Source organism: Molossus molossus, unplaced genomic scaffold (genome assembly GCF_014108415.1).
Source record: "Molossus molossus isolate mMolMol1 unplaced genomic scaffold, mMolMol1.p scaffold_m16_p_10, whole genome shotgun sequence".
NCBI lineage: Eukaryota > Metazoa > Chordata > Mammalia > Chiroptera > Molossidae > Molossus > Molossus molossus.
The window spans coordinates 5,106,519-5,124,631 of record NW_023425345.1 but is presented as its reverse complement, the minus strand read 5'-3'; positions in this window follow the sequence as shown (position 1 = coordinate 5,124,631).

Genomic DNA, 18,113 nt, shown 5'->3' with positions numbered 1-18,113 from the left:
TACTACGCTCAGGCAAAGTGCTAGACACCTACTCATCATCTCTGACCATTTGCCCAGAGGCTCTCAGATACCATTCATCCCTCCTTCCTTCCTTCATTCATCACCCTACACATAGGCTGAGCTGCAGCGGCGTCTGCCCTCCTGCCTGGTGTGTCTCAGAGGCCTCTCTAAGTCACCGTGGAATGCATGAACGCTTACTGAGCACCTACTATGTGCTGGGGGAAGAGAAGTAAGGAAGACTCGGCCCTGCTTTGCGGAGCTCTGTGTGTGAGCACGTGAGGACAGGACGGGAGACAAAGGTCTCACAACCAGAGGGCTTGCAGGGGTGGGGAGCCTTTTTCTGCCAAGGGCCATTTGGATATTTATAACATCATTCAAGGGCCATACAAAATTATCAACTGCTATATTTGGTCAGGCTAATTTGGTGAGGTGTGTGATGTTAGCTGGTATTGACTTCATGGGTCTCATTTGGCCCACGAGCCAGACGTCTCCCACCCCTGGGAGAAGGTCCCCAAGAAGATGTGGGGTAAGCAGGGAGCAGGGTGGGCAGAGAGCAGGACTGAGGCCCTGGGGTGGGTGGTTGACAGCAGGCTCAGGGCCTGGAGCTAAGTGGGCTACTGGGCAAGGGATGGAAGGTCTGAGACAGAAGAGCAGCATCCTAGAATCCTCAGCTGAGGAACCGAGCGTCCCGGAAAAAAGGAATATGCACACCCAAGCCCCTGTCAGTGGCGCCCCCAGGATTTCTACACAGAGTAGCAGCTTTCAACCCTTTTGACCAAGACGCAGAGTAAAAACAAACACATTGTACATTGCTGCTCATTACACAATGGGTGTGTGTGTATTTGTATCTATATCTATATATATATTTTTTGCATTTTTCTTCAGATAGAAGGAGGGAGGGAGAGAGGAAGAGAGAGAGAGAAACATCGATGCGAGACACATCAACTGGATGTCACCCACACTGCAACCGAGGTACGTGCCCTTAGCAGGAACCAAACCAGGGACTCTCTCTGGTCCACGGGCCCACGCTCTAACCACTGAGCCAAACCAGCCAGGGTACAATGTATATTTTAAAAGCTAAAACCAAAGCATCACAAAATAATACTTACCCTCACTACATGCAAAGTGCTTGCTATTTTCTTTTTAAAAAATAAGTAGTGAACTTACTAAATCAATTTCACAACCACTGATGGGATCAGGACCTGTGTGCAATCTATTTATTTATTTAAATATGTTTTCACTGATTTTTATTATTTTCAATATGTTTTTATTGATTCTTTAGAGAGAGAGAGAGGAACATTGTGGTGAAAGACATCAATTGGTTGCCTCCCATACTCACCCCAACCTGGACGAAACCGGAGCTTATGCCCTGACTGGGAGTCGAACCTGAGACCTTTTGGTGCACTGGACCATAGTCAACCAACTGAGCCACACCAGCCAGGGCAGACCTGAATGCAGTTTAAAAGACAGTGTGGCTCAGTGGATTGAGCTTCAGTCCCCTGGACTGAGAGGTCCGTGGAGCGTTTAGGAGCTGTGAGTGAGTTGAAATCTAGGGCTTGTCTTGAAGCTGTGATTGACCGTGTTTGGAACATGGGCTTTTGGGGAGCACAACCATGGGAGGAGTTGTTGGAGGTCATGGGGGATACTCGGAACAGACTGTTAGATCCTTAGGGTCACAGGACTGCTATGTTGTGGCCCAAACAACAGGAACTCTAGGTTCTGGGTCCAACCCCTTTCCCTGAACCTGTGTTGAAACCTGCTGCTGCTCCCCTAACAGATGCTACTCAGCAGTTGCTTGCACACCTCCAGTGGCAGGTAGCTCACTCCCTCCTCAAGCAGACCACCAGAGTGTGGGGAGGGAGGCTCTACCATGCAATCACTTTAGCCGGTAACTGTAACTCTCTCCATGGCTAGCTGTCCATCCCCTCGGTCTCCTGGCCTGTCAGCTCAGGAACCCAGGCCAGCTCCAGCATGAGGCCATGGCCCACATACCCCATCCTGTTCCCGCTTCCCTGTCTGTTGCCCCATGTCTAGGGGACGGCGCTGAAACCCAGCCAGAGAGAAGCTCTTTCCAAGGTCAGGTGGCCTCAGGATCTGCAGCTGCAGGGCCTGGCGCTGGCGCTCAGCCAGCCCTCCTCCCTTCCCCCCAAGGAGGTCAGGAGGGCTGAGAGGTTACAAGGAAGGACGCAGCACAAAGGCTGGGTGCTGACACCCAAGACAGCCAGACAAGCAATGTCTGAAGGTGACGGCTGGGGAGTGTGGGGGCTGGAAACCTGGAATTCTGCCAGGAGTTGCCACTGAGTGGTCGGGCCACACAGAGGTTCATGGCGACAACAGGCCACGCTACACAGACTCACGGGATCTTCCCAGCAACTCCTAGCAGATGCAAGGGCACAAGCCCACCCTTATGGCTCAGAGAGGTGAAAAGGCTGCCCAAGGCCACACAGCCACTCAGGGGTGGAGCTGGACTTGAACTGTTTCCCATCCACAGGCCTCAAATTGGACTTCTGAGGTTGGAGGAGACAAGCCCTGGGGGGAAGTGGCTACCCTTCCCGTCAAGAGCAGGCTGGATCCCTCAGGCCCCAGCATGCACAGCAAACGCCAAAGTAGGAGGCAGGGTCCAGCCAGTGTGGCTCAGTGCACTGAATGTCCTGCCATGGACTGAGAGGTCCTGGTTCGATTCCCCATCATGGCACATGCTCGGGTTGGGGGCTCGATCCCCAATAGGGGGCATGCAGGAGGCAGCTGATCGATGTTTCTCTCTCACATCGACGTTTCTATCTCTCTCTCCCTTCTTTTCTCTCTAAAAAAATCAATAAAAACTATTTAAAAAGTAAATGCAGCTCTGGCCGGTTTGGCTCAGTGGTTAGAGTGTCGGCCTGCAGACCGGAGAGTCCTGGGTTCAGTTCCCGCTAAGGGCACGGACCTTGATTGCAGTTTGTCCCCGGCCCCGGTTGGGGTCACGTGGGTGGCAAGCACTCGATGTGTCTCTCTCACGTCAATGTTTCTCTCTCTCTCTCTCCCCCCCCCCCTCCCTCTTTCTCTATCTGAAGATGAATGCAAAAAAAATGTCCTTGGGTGAGGAAAAGAAAGAAAGAAAGAAAGAAAGAAAGAAAGAAAGAAAGAAAGAAAGAAAGAAAGAAAGAAAGAAAGAAAGAAAGACAAAGTAGTAGGCAGGTATCAGTTAGCAGAACCTTCTAGAGACAAGTGGGCTGAGCCAGGAGATGATGAGCTCCCCATCAACCCATCAAGAGGGGTGTAGCCTGAGCTGGTGTGGCTCAGTTGGCTGAGCATTCTCTCATGAACCAAAGGGTCCCCAGTTCGATTCCGTCAGGCATGTGCCTGGGTTGCCAGCTAGATCCCCAGCAGGGAAAGTGCAGGACGCAGCTGATCACTGTTTCTCTCTCTCCCTCTCCCTTCCTCTCTCTCTAAAATCAATAAAAACCTTTTAAAAAAATTTTTTCCCTTTATTGATCTTTTTTTGTTTGTTAGAGAGAGGAAGGGAGAGGGAGAGACAGATAGAAACATCGATGAGCGAGAACATGGATTGGCCGCCTCCTGCATGCCCCCTAGGGGGGATCCAGCCCACAACCTGGGCATGTGCCCTGACCAAGAATCGAACCAGTGACCTCTTGGTGCAGGGGTGGATGCTCAACCACTGAGCCACACTGACCGCACTTTTTAAACATATTTTTTTAAAAGAGGAGTGTAGAGGACTCTGATGCCCATGTGTCAGAGTGGGCAGCCCCCTGCCCCCCACAGCCAGGGCCGCCCCAGTCCTGTGCTGGCCACCTCCTCCATGCGGCCTCATGGAGTTCCTGAGTCACTGACCCCTCTTCCTCCAGGCACCTTACCTCTCACAGGGCAGAGGGGGCTGGACTCAGACCTGTGGTGGGAGAGGAGAAGCTCCTTCAGGGAGTTTGGGGTGGGGTTGGGAGAGGAGCTTTGGGGTGAGTGGGGGGTTTGGGGTGGGTTTGGGAGAGGAGCTTCGGGGTGAGGTGGGGGAGAGACTGCGGAGAAGTCCCAGAGGCCAGACGGTGAAACCTGGTGCTATTCTGCCACCAAGTCAAGGCTGAGCAAACTCCCTCCCCCACGCCTCCATCTCCCCATCAGTAAAATGGGATCAGGCCCTACAACGCACGTACCCCTTCCTCACTGGCCTAGCGAAGGTCCCCTCCTGTCCTTGCAGCCCAGGTGGAGCCACGGTGGGCTCTGAGAACAGGTGGAACAACAAAAGGAAAAGCCAGGCACATCTCCCCATCAGCACAGGTTACCCACGGCTCACAGAGGAGCTAAGGAAGGTTCCCAGGGGGACAGCGACCTGGTCAGGGTCATGCGGGGAAAGTAAGTGGCTGAACGGGGGTCAATCCCAGGCCTGCCTGACTTGGGCAGGCTTGCTAGTCAGCTGCCTCAACTGCGACAGGGGCTGCTGCCCCTTCGCCTCGCTGCAGTGTGGGGGTTTGCCCAGGAGAGGAGGTAATGACATCCAAACCTGGTCCATATAGGAGTGTCTAGAAAGAGCGAGAGAGAGAGGGAGTTGGTAGCCTGGGGCTGGGAGGCAGAGGAGTCAGGAGGAGCCCTGGGTTCCAGTCCAGCCCCAGCTCTGCCACCACTGCTGTGGGACATTAGGCAAATCGCTGTGACCTCTGGGTTCAGCTGCTCTGTCTCCCATCAGAGTGGAGAAAAAGCAGACCCAGGAGCAAATCTGGGCCGCCAGGTAAAGCTGGGGAGAGTTTTCTCCATCGTCCCATGCCCAGGGGGTACCTCTGCCCAACTGCACCCCCTATGCCCTGCCCACGGGTCCACCTGAGCAGGCCTAGACCAAAGCTCCCAGCTGATAGGTCACCATGGCAACGCCCTCTCCCTACACAGCTCCAGCTGGGGTCTGGAACACTGAGGCCCACCTTTCTCAGTAGCCCCTCTCCTTGACTTGCCAATGCCCCTCATGGCACCTCCCCTCCCCCTGCTCACTGAAACCAAATGATCCTGCTGCTGGTATGAGGGCTGGTCAACAACTGGCCAGGTAGCCACAGGGAAGAGGGGGAACCTTTGCAGGAAGAGAAAGGGGAGCCCCAGGCTAAAGGAGATGCACCCTCCCTCCTCCAGAAGGCCAAATGGAAGGTCCCAGAATGGCTGGAACTGGGAGCATAGGTAGGACAAAGGATATATGGCCCCTTCCACCTGTGGGGCCTTGGGCAAACCCTTGCTTTACACTGAGCCTCAGTTTTTTCATCTGAAAAGTGGGAGTGATGGTCCTCACAGCGTGGCAGGGAGGATTAAGTGAAGTAATGAATGTAAAGCCCAGCTCAGAGCCTGGCACACAGGGTCATCCTCTCTTTGCAGCTGGATCCCCGAGGAAACCTTTGTCACCTCAGCCACCAAGCAATATCACCATCGATCTGAGCAACTCACGTGTGTGAGTGAGTGCGTGTGAGAGAGTGTGAGCGTGCACGTGTGAGGGTGTGCAGGATTCTGTGTGCATATTAGGAGGAGACAAAGCACGGGGTGCAGAGGGCAGGGCAGGGGCTCCCCCCACCCCCACATTCCTCCCACACATCTGCCTGGCCCGTGTGTCCTGCAAGAACAGTGGTCTGAGAATCAGGCAAAACCCACCAGTTCAAATCTGGTCCCAACCACTTTACTTGTGTCCAGGCAGCCACTCCCCCTGGTTGAACCTCAGTTTCCCCTTCTATACAGGGAGAGGCCCCAAGTCTTCAGGTTCGCCATAGAGACCAGACAGTGGACCACGGGGCAGAACTGGCCCAGGCCTTTGGGAGCTGGGGGCGAGACCCAGAGCAACCTGGAGCGGGAGCCCACCCTGCCCCCCACGCTGTACCCCACCCACCACCCCGGAGCTGTGTGCGCGCCTGCAGGAGCGCGCCGTGTGTGACTCAAAGTCTATTCATAGCTGCGCTAAACCAGCTGCATCGTCACAAGCAGAGGGGCCTCAGCCCATATTATTATTTCAATTACCATCTGAATTAAAAGTTTGAGCAGTGATCAGCCCACGTAGCAAGGGGAAGAGAGAGCAGGAGAAAAATAAAGATGAGAAGGAGAAGTGTTGGGCCCAGAGATCCCACGACACCTCAAGGAGGACTGAGTGGCTGAGGAGGCTTACAGGTTAAACCAGCCCCCAGGGTTGCTACCTGTCCCTTGCCTAGGGCCCAGGGTTCTTGTGGGGATGGGAAGAGCTCTTTGGGACCAATATGGCTACTTTGTGGAAATAACTCATAAAACCAGATTCTTGGTCAAACAGACGGGTGTACCAAGCTAGAGAGGGTGAGGAACTGACCACGTCCCACAGGACCCACACCCAAGGTTGCTGGTTCCAAGACCCTCTCATTAGGCAGCCCCCCCCACCCCCCCGGGTTTCCCCTGACTTCACAGGCTGTATGACACTGACATCTGTGGGCGACTCTCGAGCATGACCAGGGAGGACAGACCTGCTGTCCCTGCTTGTTCCTCTTCTACTTCCCAAGGCTTGACTCCCCCACACCTAGTCCTAGCCTCTCAGCCCTCTGCCAACCCACCCAGCAGCCTGCACCCCCAGTCCTAGACCTCATGCCATCATCAGCCCCAAAGTTCCTTCTCACTCACTGGTGCAGGGGACAGAGCCCTGGCCCAAATCTAACTTTCTGGGTACTTTTGGGTAGGTCATTCTTGGTCTCTGAACCTCAGTCTTCCCATTTGTAGAATGAGTTCTCCCCTGGGTGTGTCTTCAGAATGGAGCCCCCAGAGGGTCCTTGAGGGGGTGTCATGCTATGGGGCAACACACCATCTCCTGCCAAGATCCAGCTCAGCAGAGGGACATTCTCCACTCTTCCCCAGGAAGTCCCAGGGACAGCCCCCAAGAATCAGACTGGCCTGGACGCAAATCTAGGTTCGTCCACTTCCCTGCTGTGTGACCTTGAGCAAGTTACATAGACTCCCTGAGCTATGGCTCCCCCATCTGTAACACTGGGATAACAATTTGACATTGTGGGGTTGCTGGGAGGATTAAAATGAGAAGGGGTTTGCAAAAGCTTCTAGCCCAGTGCCTGGTGACAACATGAGTTTCCTTGTTGGGAAACAGGTAACTGATGAGAGCTACTTCCCAGCTCCCCCTGGGGCATATCAAAGACTCCTGGGATTTGGGAGGTGGAGATGTCATTCAACCTCATCCAGAAAGCAGGAGTCACTGAGTCAGGATCCCTGGCAGATCCTCCTCTGGTTCTGCTTGAATAACTCTGGTAGGGGACTGAGGAGCTCACTGTTTCACAGAGCACCCACAGACGCTCCACCTCCACTCTGGGAACTTCTAGAGGGGCCACGATCTTCCAGGTTAACCCCAGCTCCAGCCTGCCCTGCCTGGAACCGCCTGCAACTGGCAACTAAATGAACCTGAAAGGGAGCTTTTCAAATAGGCCAAATGAGGGGTGGGATTAACGTGCAGGGATGGTGGGGATGAGGCCAGGGAGCAGGAAGGGAGATGGGAGGGAGCCACAGTGAGAACTGGGCCCTCAAAGCTCCTGGGTCCTGTCTGGGCTTGCCACTGGGTGCCATGGGGGTGTGCATCTGCCTGTCCACTAACAAGCAGGTTTGGGAGCCAGGAGCCCTGGGTTCAGGCCCCAGTTCTGCTTCTTCCACCCCCCAAACCATCACTGTGACCTTGGGGGGTCCACTTCTCTCTCAGGGCTTCGATTTCCACTTTTGTAAAATGAGGGCACCAGGGCAGTGATTTAAGCTCCAAGCCTTCTGTCTGCATTGAGATACTGTCCCACTGCTCCCACCAGCGGCTGGGCCGCCCTGCCCCCACCTCCGGCCTAGCCTGCCAGTGTGTCTGTGGTTTCAGGGTCAGAGACCCTCTCTTCTCCTGTACCCCTCTTTCACATCTAGTACCTCTGAAGGTTCTGCTGTCCCCATTTCACAGGTGAAGAGATGGAGGCATGAGGAGGTAGAATCATTTGCTCAAGGTCACAGAGAGCAATTCAAAATTCAGGACTCCTCCTCTGTGCCCAGGAGAGCAGAGAACTCAAGGGCATCTTTGTTCAGGAGAGTCACCACAATCTTGAGTGGCCACTCTATACAGATGTAGACTCTTCGTGGGTGGGGTTGGGGGCTGCCCAAGGTCACATAGCGAGGCAATGAAACACGGGTCCTGAACGTTGGCTCACAGCCTCCCAGGCCCCACCTAGGCAGGGGAACAGCAACCAGGTCTGACCTCCTGCCCCAACCCTGGGGTCTCCCCACAACTAGAGCCCTTGTCCTGCCTCTAGGTCCCACTTGGCTGCCCCCAGAAGCCCCCAACATCTGGCACTGGGGCAGGAAGAGAGAGCAGGAAGACAGCAAAGAAAGTTGAGGGTTGGCCACTTGTCCCCTGGCCCTCTAGCCCTCCCTCTCTCCTCGTGCAGGGGGAGCGGTGGTGATGTAATGCACTCAGCTTTGGTCCTGGTGCCAATCTCAGAAGAGAGACGACAGATTGCGTGAGCCAAATTTGGCATCCTAGGGGGAGAAGCATGAAGAGTGGAGATGTGGAGGAGAGGAGCGAGGAGCCTGGGGAGGTGCAGAAGCCCCCTGCCCAGCAGACCTCAGAGGCACCTGCCCTCCTTCCACGCCGGCACACTTGGACTTGAGACCGCCCTTCCTCACTCTGAGAAGCCAGCCTGGCTGCTCCCTGCCCCTCCAGCCCCGGTGCTGCCTGTCCTGCCCATCCCCAGCACACCGTTCCAACTCCATTTCCCATCGCCGCTAGTCTCCTGGTTACCATGTTGCTGGTTGTCATGTCGCTTACATGTCCTCGTGACTCAGTGGTCCCCACAGAGGGGCCCCCTCCTCCTCACACCCCCCTCAGTTCTCGCCCCCGCCTCCCCCAGATCTACATTAAGAATCAGCACGCCCTGTAAGCCTACACTGCTCTTCCTCCCCTTCTCTCTTATCCTAAGCTAAAAAATCTTTTCACAGCATCTCCTACAGCAGTTCATTCTCTTCCACAAATGTTTAAGAACCTACTATGCTCCATGCTTGTGCAAGCTGCTTTCGGAGACATGGTATAGTATGTAAATCACTCAGCAACCCAATGAAGTCAGTACCTCGCCCCCATTCTCCAGTTGAAGAAACTGAGGCTCAGTGAGGTCAAGACAGCTACTCAAGGTCACCCAGCAGAAACTCAAGGCCAGAGCTGTCTGTTCCCAGACACCCCAAAGGCTTTTTCTGCGAGAGGAGTTTCCTTTTCAAGGGTACCCAAGGGACTCTGAAGAATCGCTCCCAAGGCCCAGGTCTTCCCTCTAACTCCTGGACCCTCCTCTCCTTGGTCAGCTCTCTATTTCAGGCCATATTCCCCCTCCCCATAACTGTGCATCTTCCCAAAAGTAAAATGAGTCCTTGCTCCCTTCTGCCCAGCCTGTGAACAACCCTCAGCTTACTTGAGCCCAGGAACCCTCCTTGGAGGTCAGTGGGGCAGGGGGTTGGTATCCTCATTCCACAGATATGGAAGTTGAGGGTCAATGAGCAAGTGACTTGCTCAGGGTGCTGGTTCCTAAACTAGCTAAGCTAATTTCTAGGAGCCTGAATGGAGAATATGTAAGGCCCACTGCCCAGTGTAGAAAACCCCAGAAAGAGCCCCTCCTCCCTGTAGAGAACAGAGTCGAATGTTCTAGGCTCAGGCCTCCAGGCTCTGATTTGGACATGGGACAGCTCAATGACCACTGGCCTGTTGCATTCCAGCCCTCATCCCACTGCCCACTTCAGCCTTTTGCTCCCCTCATCCTGGTCCAAGCCAGGGCCATCATGTAGCTCTCAGGCCCCCAAAGTCCTGGCAACAGCTCCCCAAAGTCCTGACGCTCTAGAGATCACAGAACTGGATGTGGAGAAGCAGAATAGACATTTACACACACATGCACACACACAGGGTATGGCTCCCTCTCTGGGCCTTGCCTGTGTGACCTCCATCCCTGAGCTGCCTGTCCCTCAACCTGCTGCTTGACATCTTATTGCTCTTGAGGCCTTCACCTGCCAACTTAGCCAGGCCACCTTGCCTCCAGTCCCTCCACCACACTCCTGCCTGCTACCATCTCCCTGCATCCCCTCCTTATCCTGGAGCCCAGGCTCTGGGGCAGAAGTGGGATGATGCTGGTGGGGGGACACTCGGCGTGTTGCAGGGGAAGTTTCCCTGCTCCAGGGCTCATCCAGACCTCTCTTTGCTTGGAATTCTCCCTCCAGGGAGGCAAAGGCAGCCTGTGCCTCTCCTCAGTCTCTCTACCACTGTGAGATGTGAAATGCCTGGATCCTGGTCCTCTCACTCTGGGGTCGTCGGGCCCAAAGTAGGTGCTCAAGACAAGCGAAGCGGGATTTCGTTCCGGTCCGATGAAAGGGTTACTTGCAAACAGGCTGCAGTTGTGGAGGTGGAAAGAAGAGCTCCACCACCCCCTTGCCACAAGTCACCCACCTTGAAACTCCTCTGAAACCCAACGAGACAACTGGGGGTGAGTGGAGGCAGGGAAAGGTCATGGCCGGGGCAGGAGGTCAAAGCCAGTTCAACCCACCTCTCCCCCATTCCTGGCATTAACCCGGACCTCTGGGCTCCCGCCAGACAGAAAGACAGAGCTCGCCAGCTCCTGGGAATTCGCGGGAACCCGGGCCGTGGATAAGGTGCTGAGCGCGCAGGGCCAAAGCAGCCGGCCCAGGATACACAGATTCACACGGGGCAGGACAGATGGGCAGACAGCGCCAGCGAAGGGCACGAGCCAGACTTACCGCGCGTGGGGCAGAGGTCCGAGGAGTGTCCGGGAGGCAGTCAGCCGGCGCTACATCCCACAGCGCAGTCGAGCGGGCGGCGTCCCGGCTGGGAGAGGGGAGTCCCGGTGCCCCCTCCCCGCGACCCTGGCGGGCCAGCCCCGGCCCCCTCCTCGGCTGCCGGCGAGTCTGTCCGTGAATCCCCGGGTGTCCGCGCCTCGGAACGCTCCCCGCCGGCCGCCCAACTTTCAGCGCTGCCCCGCGCCGCGCCCTCGGCGCCGCCTGGGCGTCAGCATCGTCGGGCCCCGGGCCCGGGCTCAGAGCGCGGGGCTCCGGGGGCCCATGGCTCGTGTCGCCAGCGCTCGCGCCCCCCGCCCCCGCCGCCTTCCCCCTCCCCCCCGCTGTTCTCTCGCTGTCACTCTGCACCGTCGCTCCCGAGTGCCCCGCTCCCTGCCCCGCGGCGCTTGCCTCTGGCCCCGAGACGCCCCTGGCCACCGGCCCGGGCTCTGCCGCCCCCTCCGCCTGTCGCCGGGGTCTCTGCCCGCCTCCGGTCTCGGTCCCTCTCCTGTCGCCCTCGCTCTCGCTGTCTCTCCCTGCCAGGTCTCCGTCTTCGTCCCAGTCGTCCTCCCAGTCTGCCCTGCCGCCCTCTGCCTCTGCCCGGTGTCTTTCCCTTGCGCGTCTGTCTGTCTCCCGCCCCGTCTCTGTCCTTTTCTGTCTTTCTCTCCCTCGCACTCGGTGTGCCCCGCTGTCTCGGACCCAGGCCCCTGCGCTGCCGCGTCCCCGGCTCGCCCGGGAGCCCGAGCTCCCGCCGCCCGCGGCGCGCCGAGAACTCCCAACTCGGCTCACGCCGCCCCGCTTTGCCAGACTTTCGCCCCTCCTCACACGTGACCCGCGCCCCGCTGCGGGGGCTGCACCGCCCCCTCCCCTACCCCGAACCCCGGAGCCCGGGGCGGCCCACCGGGCCCGGCCCGCCCCTTCCCCTCCGCCTGCAGGGACGTCAGCCCCGCTCCCACGCGCCCGTCGCGGGGGGCTGGGGGCTGCGTGGCCCCGCTCCTACCCCAGATCCTGCCCGGATTTTCCTCCAGCCTCCAGTAGCGCTCCTCCCAGAACCCATTCCGATGATCCGGTCCCGTGTTTTCCAGCCTCCCAGGGGCAGGTGGAAAGGATTCCTCTTGCTGACAAGGGAGTGGGTGGGAAAGGGTCTGTACAGCGATCCTTGGCGTCGGGCCACCCCCCTCAGCGGTCCCCTTCCCCTCCTGAAGTATCGGCAGTTAAGGACCCTACGCACCCCATCCTGCTGGAAGGACCCTCACAATTACCTAGGGCAGCACCGCCCCATTTTACAGATTGGGAGGCTGAGTACCAAGGGTCACAAGCCTGCCCAAAGTCACCCAGAGATGGCAGAGATGGTCCAAACCCCTAGTCTCTTGTTCTCTGCATCCCCATTACTCCGAAGTGTCTTTCTATGGGAGGGTCGTGCTGTTCCCCTTACTACCCTGACTGTGCCCCAGGTCTGGGCCCACACACTCTGGACTGTAGGGGGAAGACCACAGCACCCCACTGCCCCTGGGGAGCCAGCCACTTCTGTGGCCATTCTGCCACCTCACTCCAACACTCTGAGGGAGCAGGTGGGAAAGTGCCACCCCTCCAGGGCAATAGGATGAGAGAACACCTGCAGTTAGACTGCCAAAGGAACTTTCCAGGGAGCCTGGCCATCTCTGACTACCCCAGTTAAGAGACTGAACACCGGGAAGTTGGACTGAGAACTTGAATATGAAATCTCCCAGTTCCTTCAAGCTGATCCCCAGAAGATGCGACGGGCACAGGAAGCACAGCATGTGAACCACTGTGACGCTTCCCTTCCCTGCAGACCCTCCCCCACCTGAAAGGATCTAGTCCCAACTCCTCTGGGTGGTGTACAGTCAAGCCCCGCCTTACCCCACACCCCATATACTTACACATACACCCTGATTCCCACAGATTCCAGAACACACCAGATGCTTCCACGCCTCTCTGCCTTTGCACGTGCTGTTCTTCCTGCCTGAAATGCCCTTCCTCCTTCTCTGCCCAGAGAATTCCTGCTGTTCTAAGTCCAGCCTCCATGCTACCTCCCCTAGGGAAGGTCTCCTGATGCCCCCTGCAGATGTCGTTTATCACCCACTCATCCATTCATCCAGCACTGGGCACAAGTTTGGCTCTTTTTAAGTGAGCTTGGGAGTCAGGCCAACCTGGGCTGACTTAGGCACTGCATGACCTTGAGCAAATATTTTATTTAACCTGCCTGTAAAATGGGGGCCTAGCAGTCCCCCCCTCACAGAAGCAGATCAAGTGAGGTAGATGCACAAAAATACACAGCTCATAATAGATGCTCAATAAAAGTGTCCATCCCTTCTCAGTCCTCCCTTCACCACTGTGCAGAACTCCATGTGCATGTCCCATCCCATGCCCCTCTCCCTCATTACCTGACCCTGCCCTTGACGGCAGGCAACCAGGACTGAAGTTCCATTGCATGAATTTGGTGTGTGAATGGATGGGGTCACTCAAGCCCTGTGAATGCTGGCTCAGCAGCAGATGTGTGCCTGGTACCTATCAGACCTTTCCATGGATTGAGAGTAGGAAGATGCAGGTGAAGCAAATGACCTGTGATCTCTTCGGCTGGCCAGGGACCTGGCCTGGTGGTGGCCCTGTGAGTGTGGGGTGCAGGGGAAGGAGGAGAGCCAGGACAAAAGGGGAGATGGAGACAGGGCTGTCTGTAGACCCAGAGCATGTGTTCCTGATACTAGGTCACTGGGCACAAGTTTAAAGAAGGGGTGGGGACTTGAGGCCACTAACATTTGGGAGAAAGGAAAGGGAGGCCTGGTGGCTGTGGTGTCACAGGGGTTAAGAATAAACATCTGGCCCTGGCCGGTTTGGCTCAGCGGGGTTAGAGCATCCGCCTGCGGTCCGGAGAGACCCGGGTTCGGTTCCCGCTAAGGGCACGTACCTCGGTTGCAGTTTGTCCCCGGCCCTGGTTGGTCGTGCGGGTGGCAGCCACTGGATGTGTTCCTTTCACATCGATGTTTCCCTCTCTCTCTCTTCCTTTCTCTCCCTCCCACTCTATCTGTACAAAAAATGGAAAAATGTCCTTGGGTGAGGATAAAAAAAAAAAAAAAAGAAACATCTGGTGATGGTCACGTTGCTAGGCCTGGGGCTTTTGCCTGGCCCCCATTGCTCATCTCCTGTAAGGAGGGTCCTGTGGAGGCCAAGAGGCAAAAGGGCGCTCCAGGCCAGGAAAACCTCACGGACCCCAGGAAAAAGAGTTCCTTCTCCATATCCAACCCTTATGCAACTCTGGGCAGCTAACCTCTCCTCTCTGGGCCTCAGTCTCCTCATATGTAAAGTGGAGAGGGTAATACCCACTTCAAGGGACTGTTCTGAGGATGACTAAAGTCTAAAAGAGGAATTCGCCATTGTTCATCCCATGTTTGAGTAGCTTTACTAGGCAAGGAGCTGGGATGTGAGACAGGTATGCAGAAGCTGTGGTGGGGGAATGGGCTTGGGTGTCAGAACCTGGGTGACCCTGGGCAAGTTGCTTGTCCTCTCTGGGTCTCAGAGTATCATCCCACACAGAAGCACCCCCTGGATGGAGTTGGGGGACAAGCACTTCCTGAGTGCACACCATTCACCTGGCATTATTCTAGGCTTTCCCATCACTCTCTCTTTTAATCCTTACCAGAACTCTGCGACACAGGCACTGTTACCGATGGGAAACGGAGGCACAAGTCCCAATGTTACAAGTGTGGTGTGGGCTGGTGGCCAAGGACGACCACTCTGGAAGGGTGAGGCTCGCTCTGAGGTTTGATGGAGAGTGATGATAAAACCTTGGTCTATTTGGCCAGAGCTTCCTGCTCATTCTCCATTCTCATTCATCCTCACGACAAGCCTATGAGGTAGAGGCTACGACTAGCCCTGGGTCACAGGGGAGGAGACTGCACTGAGACATGGAGAGAGGAAGTGCCCTGCCCAGGGTCACTCAAGGAGTGAGCACCTGTCTGACCCAGGATTTGAACCAGCTGCTAGCTTCTGAGGCAAGGTCATTTCAGGCCAGCAGAGCACTTGCTAATGGGTTTGCTCTGAGAGCCCAACCAGGCCTCTCTGGTCCCACAAGGCCCTGAGAGCACAGCTGAGAGCTGGCAGGACTGGAGGAGAGAGGCATTTGGCCAGAAGGTGGGACAACTGGGGAGGGAAGGGAAAGGGCCAATTTAAAATGCCAGTCACAGAATTTAGAGGTTTTTGGCCTAGAGGGTCCTTTAAAGTCCAGCCAGCCTATCCTACAGATGGGACAAACTGAGGCAGCCCAGCTGCTTAGATTATAAATCAGACCAGGACACAGCTGGCCAGTCTCAGAACTCTTAAAGTCTGAGCAGCCTTGAGGGGTGAGGACCAGAAGTAGGGAAAGGGGACTTGGAGGTCCAGAGGGTCAGGACTCATCCTCACAGACTGTGCCCTGGAGACAGAGGACTGTAAGGGTCTCTCCCACCCTCCGCTCCCACCCTTGCCCACCTCCCAGTACTCAGTAGTCACCAGGGTGGAATATTTTAGCACCTATAGGAAAACTGCCACAGACGGCCTGTGGCAGCTGTTGCTAAGGAGACGCTCCCAAAATAGCCCCCTCCGCCAACCTTTCCGCTGCTGCTCCTGCTGTGGGGAGGGGAGGAGGATGGTACACAAGCCCTGGCCCCACATTCTCCCACCCACCCACCCACCGGTGCCCCCAGTGTCCACACCCAACAAAAACCTGGGCAAGCCAAAGACTTGGGCAGCCACAGGTCTGCAGAGGGAGCAGGAGCTAGCCTGAGCCTGCCTGTGACCTCAGGCCAGCAGCTGGGGGAAGAAGGTCACTCAATTGAAGCGAGATGGGAAAGAAAAGAGCTTAGCACCCAAGGCCCCCAGCACATGCCTACACAAGCACAATCACAGGCCTCACAGTCTTACACATCCACTGTGCACACCACAAGTACAAACCACAGATGCCCACCTAGATATGCATACACACCATCAAAGACACAGATAGATGCATGGGTCAACACATGCACAAATACACAACAACAAATACACAACACATACCTGTAAGCACATACCACACAGCCATAAATACACACATTTACATACACAAATAGGTATCCCAAATACACACACACACACACACACACCAATGTGTACACAGCCTCACAGCAAATGAACACACGACAGTCCAAACATGCCCAGCATGTGTGCATTCAAAGGGAGTTAAGTGGTATTACCCATGGGCTCAGTCCAGGAGCCATGTCCTGGGACCTCCAGCATCCTCACTTAGTGGGGAACCTCTATGATCCAGCCACAGGGTGGAAGATTAGGAAGAGGTGTGCAGGAGTTTGGGTGGTGGGTGATGTCTCTGGTCTGGGGACCAAAGGATCCCTGGCACCCAGCAGAGCTGCCTTGGGCCCATGGGAGGGAACTCTCATCTGCAGACTGGAAACCTCTGGGCATGGAGAGTTCTGAGCCCCAGGTTAACTGTACAGCTGGTTGACAATGAGGAATCGGTTGGGGCTGGGTGATGATGAGGGCAAGAAGGCAACAGGATGACCACGGTGACAGTCCTTGACTCGTGCAAAGCACTTCACAGTTTGTAAGCCACTTTTACACATTATTTCACATACTTGGTAAAAACTATTCTGAGTGTTGTTGTTCCCATCTTTGAGACCCAGACAGGAGAGAGGATTTTGAAGACCGCACAGCAAGTTACTAGCAGAGCTGGGACCAGAACCCAAGGAGGTGCCAGCACCCATCCCTCCGTGCCTTCCACTTGGCTGCGCTGTACATGCCGGGAAGCATGCCACCAGGGTGCTGGCGTGGCTTTGCCCCTGGCCCTGTGATACTGGCAGACAAGCCTTACCCTCCATCTCCCCACCTGGAAGCTCAGAGTGAATCCCAAGGGGTGTGTTAAAGCAGCAGTTTGTGGCCACAGCCGGGCCTGGGGAGTGGAGCCTGCTGAATGCCCTCGGAATGCCCGCGCAAGGACGAAGAGCGGAGTCGCTCCCCTCCGCACTTGGCCAGCCGCGCTCTCTCTCCATCCTGGCTCCATGGCTCCGTGGCTCCGGTTCATTAATCCGAGCTCCGGGTCGTCGCTGGCGCCTCGTCACTCCGGAGACGCGGCGAGCGGCGTGCGGTTGCCTTGGGAACCTCGCCGGGCCCAGGCGCGCGGCGCAAGACTCCCGGCTAAGGGCGCTGGCCTGCGCTGCTCGCGGAGAGTGAGTGGCTTTTGGAATCTGAGACCCCTGTCGCCAGCGGCCAGGGGAGGGGGTGTTGTGGCTAGGGTTCTTATGTTTTTCTTTCTTTCTTTTTTTCTTTTAATTAAGGAGTAATAATACACACGTCTTAAGAGTACAAATGGATGATTTTTACATATAAATAAAATCCATGTAACCACTACTCGGATCAAGGTACAAAACGCTTCCAGCACCCCAGAAGTCTCCCTCAGGTCGAAAGGTTATTTTTAATGGTCTTTTTTTTTTTTTTGCACTTCTGGAATAAACCAGCGAGGGAGTGATCGAGGACGCAAAATTTCCGTTTCTTCTCGGGTCTTCCATGGGCCTCGATGTCCTGTAAATGGGAGCAAGAGGCTGGCGTTTGTCGCGTGGTTTACTCTTTGCAAAGCGCTTTGGATACTAAGCTAACCTAATACCCTATGAAGTCCGTACTACTTGGTTGATAGCCAAGTTATCGATGAGAACACTATGACTCGGAGAGGTTGAATAAATTGCCTAAATGGTGGAGCTTGAGACTCCAGCGAAGGCCTTCTTAACCTTGACGTTCCCCGTGCGCCCCCCCCCCCCCCCCCCGCCTTCTCTGGCCTCTTTAGAGAGCGACACCAATGAAATGCACCGAGAGTCCTGGCCAGTGTGGCTCGGGTGGTTGGAGCGTCCTCCAGCGCACCAAAATGTTGCGGGTTCTGATTCAAGTCAGAGCACAAACCTAGGTTACGCGTTCAATCCCCGGTGGGGGGCGAGCTGTTGATGCTTCTCTCTCGCTCTCTCTCTCCCTAACCCTTCCTCTCAATGAAAATCAATAGAAACATAATCTTGGATGAAGATTGTTTTTAAAGTGCACTGGGAGAGCAGGTAGTAACATATCTCTAGCCTGTTGTGTAGTTCCTTCTTCTTGGGACTCTACTCTCTTCCCCCAAATTTTGTCCTTGAAGCAAGTAAGCTCTCTCATCCTCAAAACCCACCAGGGCATCCTCTGAAGCCTTCCTAACTGAAATCCTCCCTCGTGACTCCCCCCAGCCCAGGGTAAGGCTCTTCTGTGCTACGTCCAACACGTGCACAAGCACCCACCTCCGAGTGTCCCAGGGCTCCTCGAGGCTGCCTCTGAGCTCGCCTTGC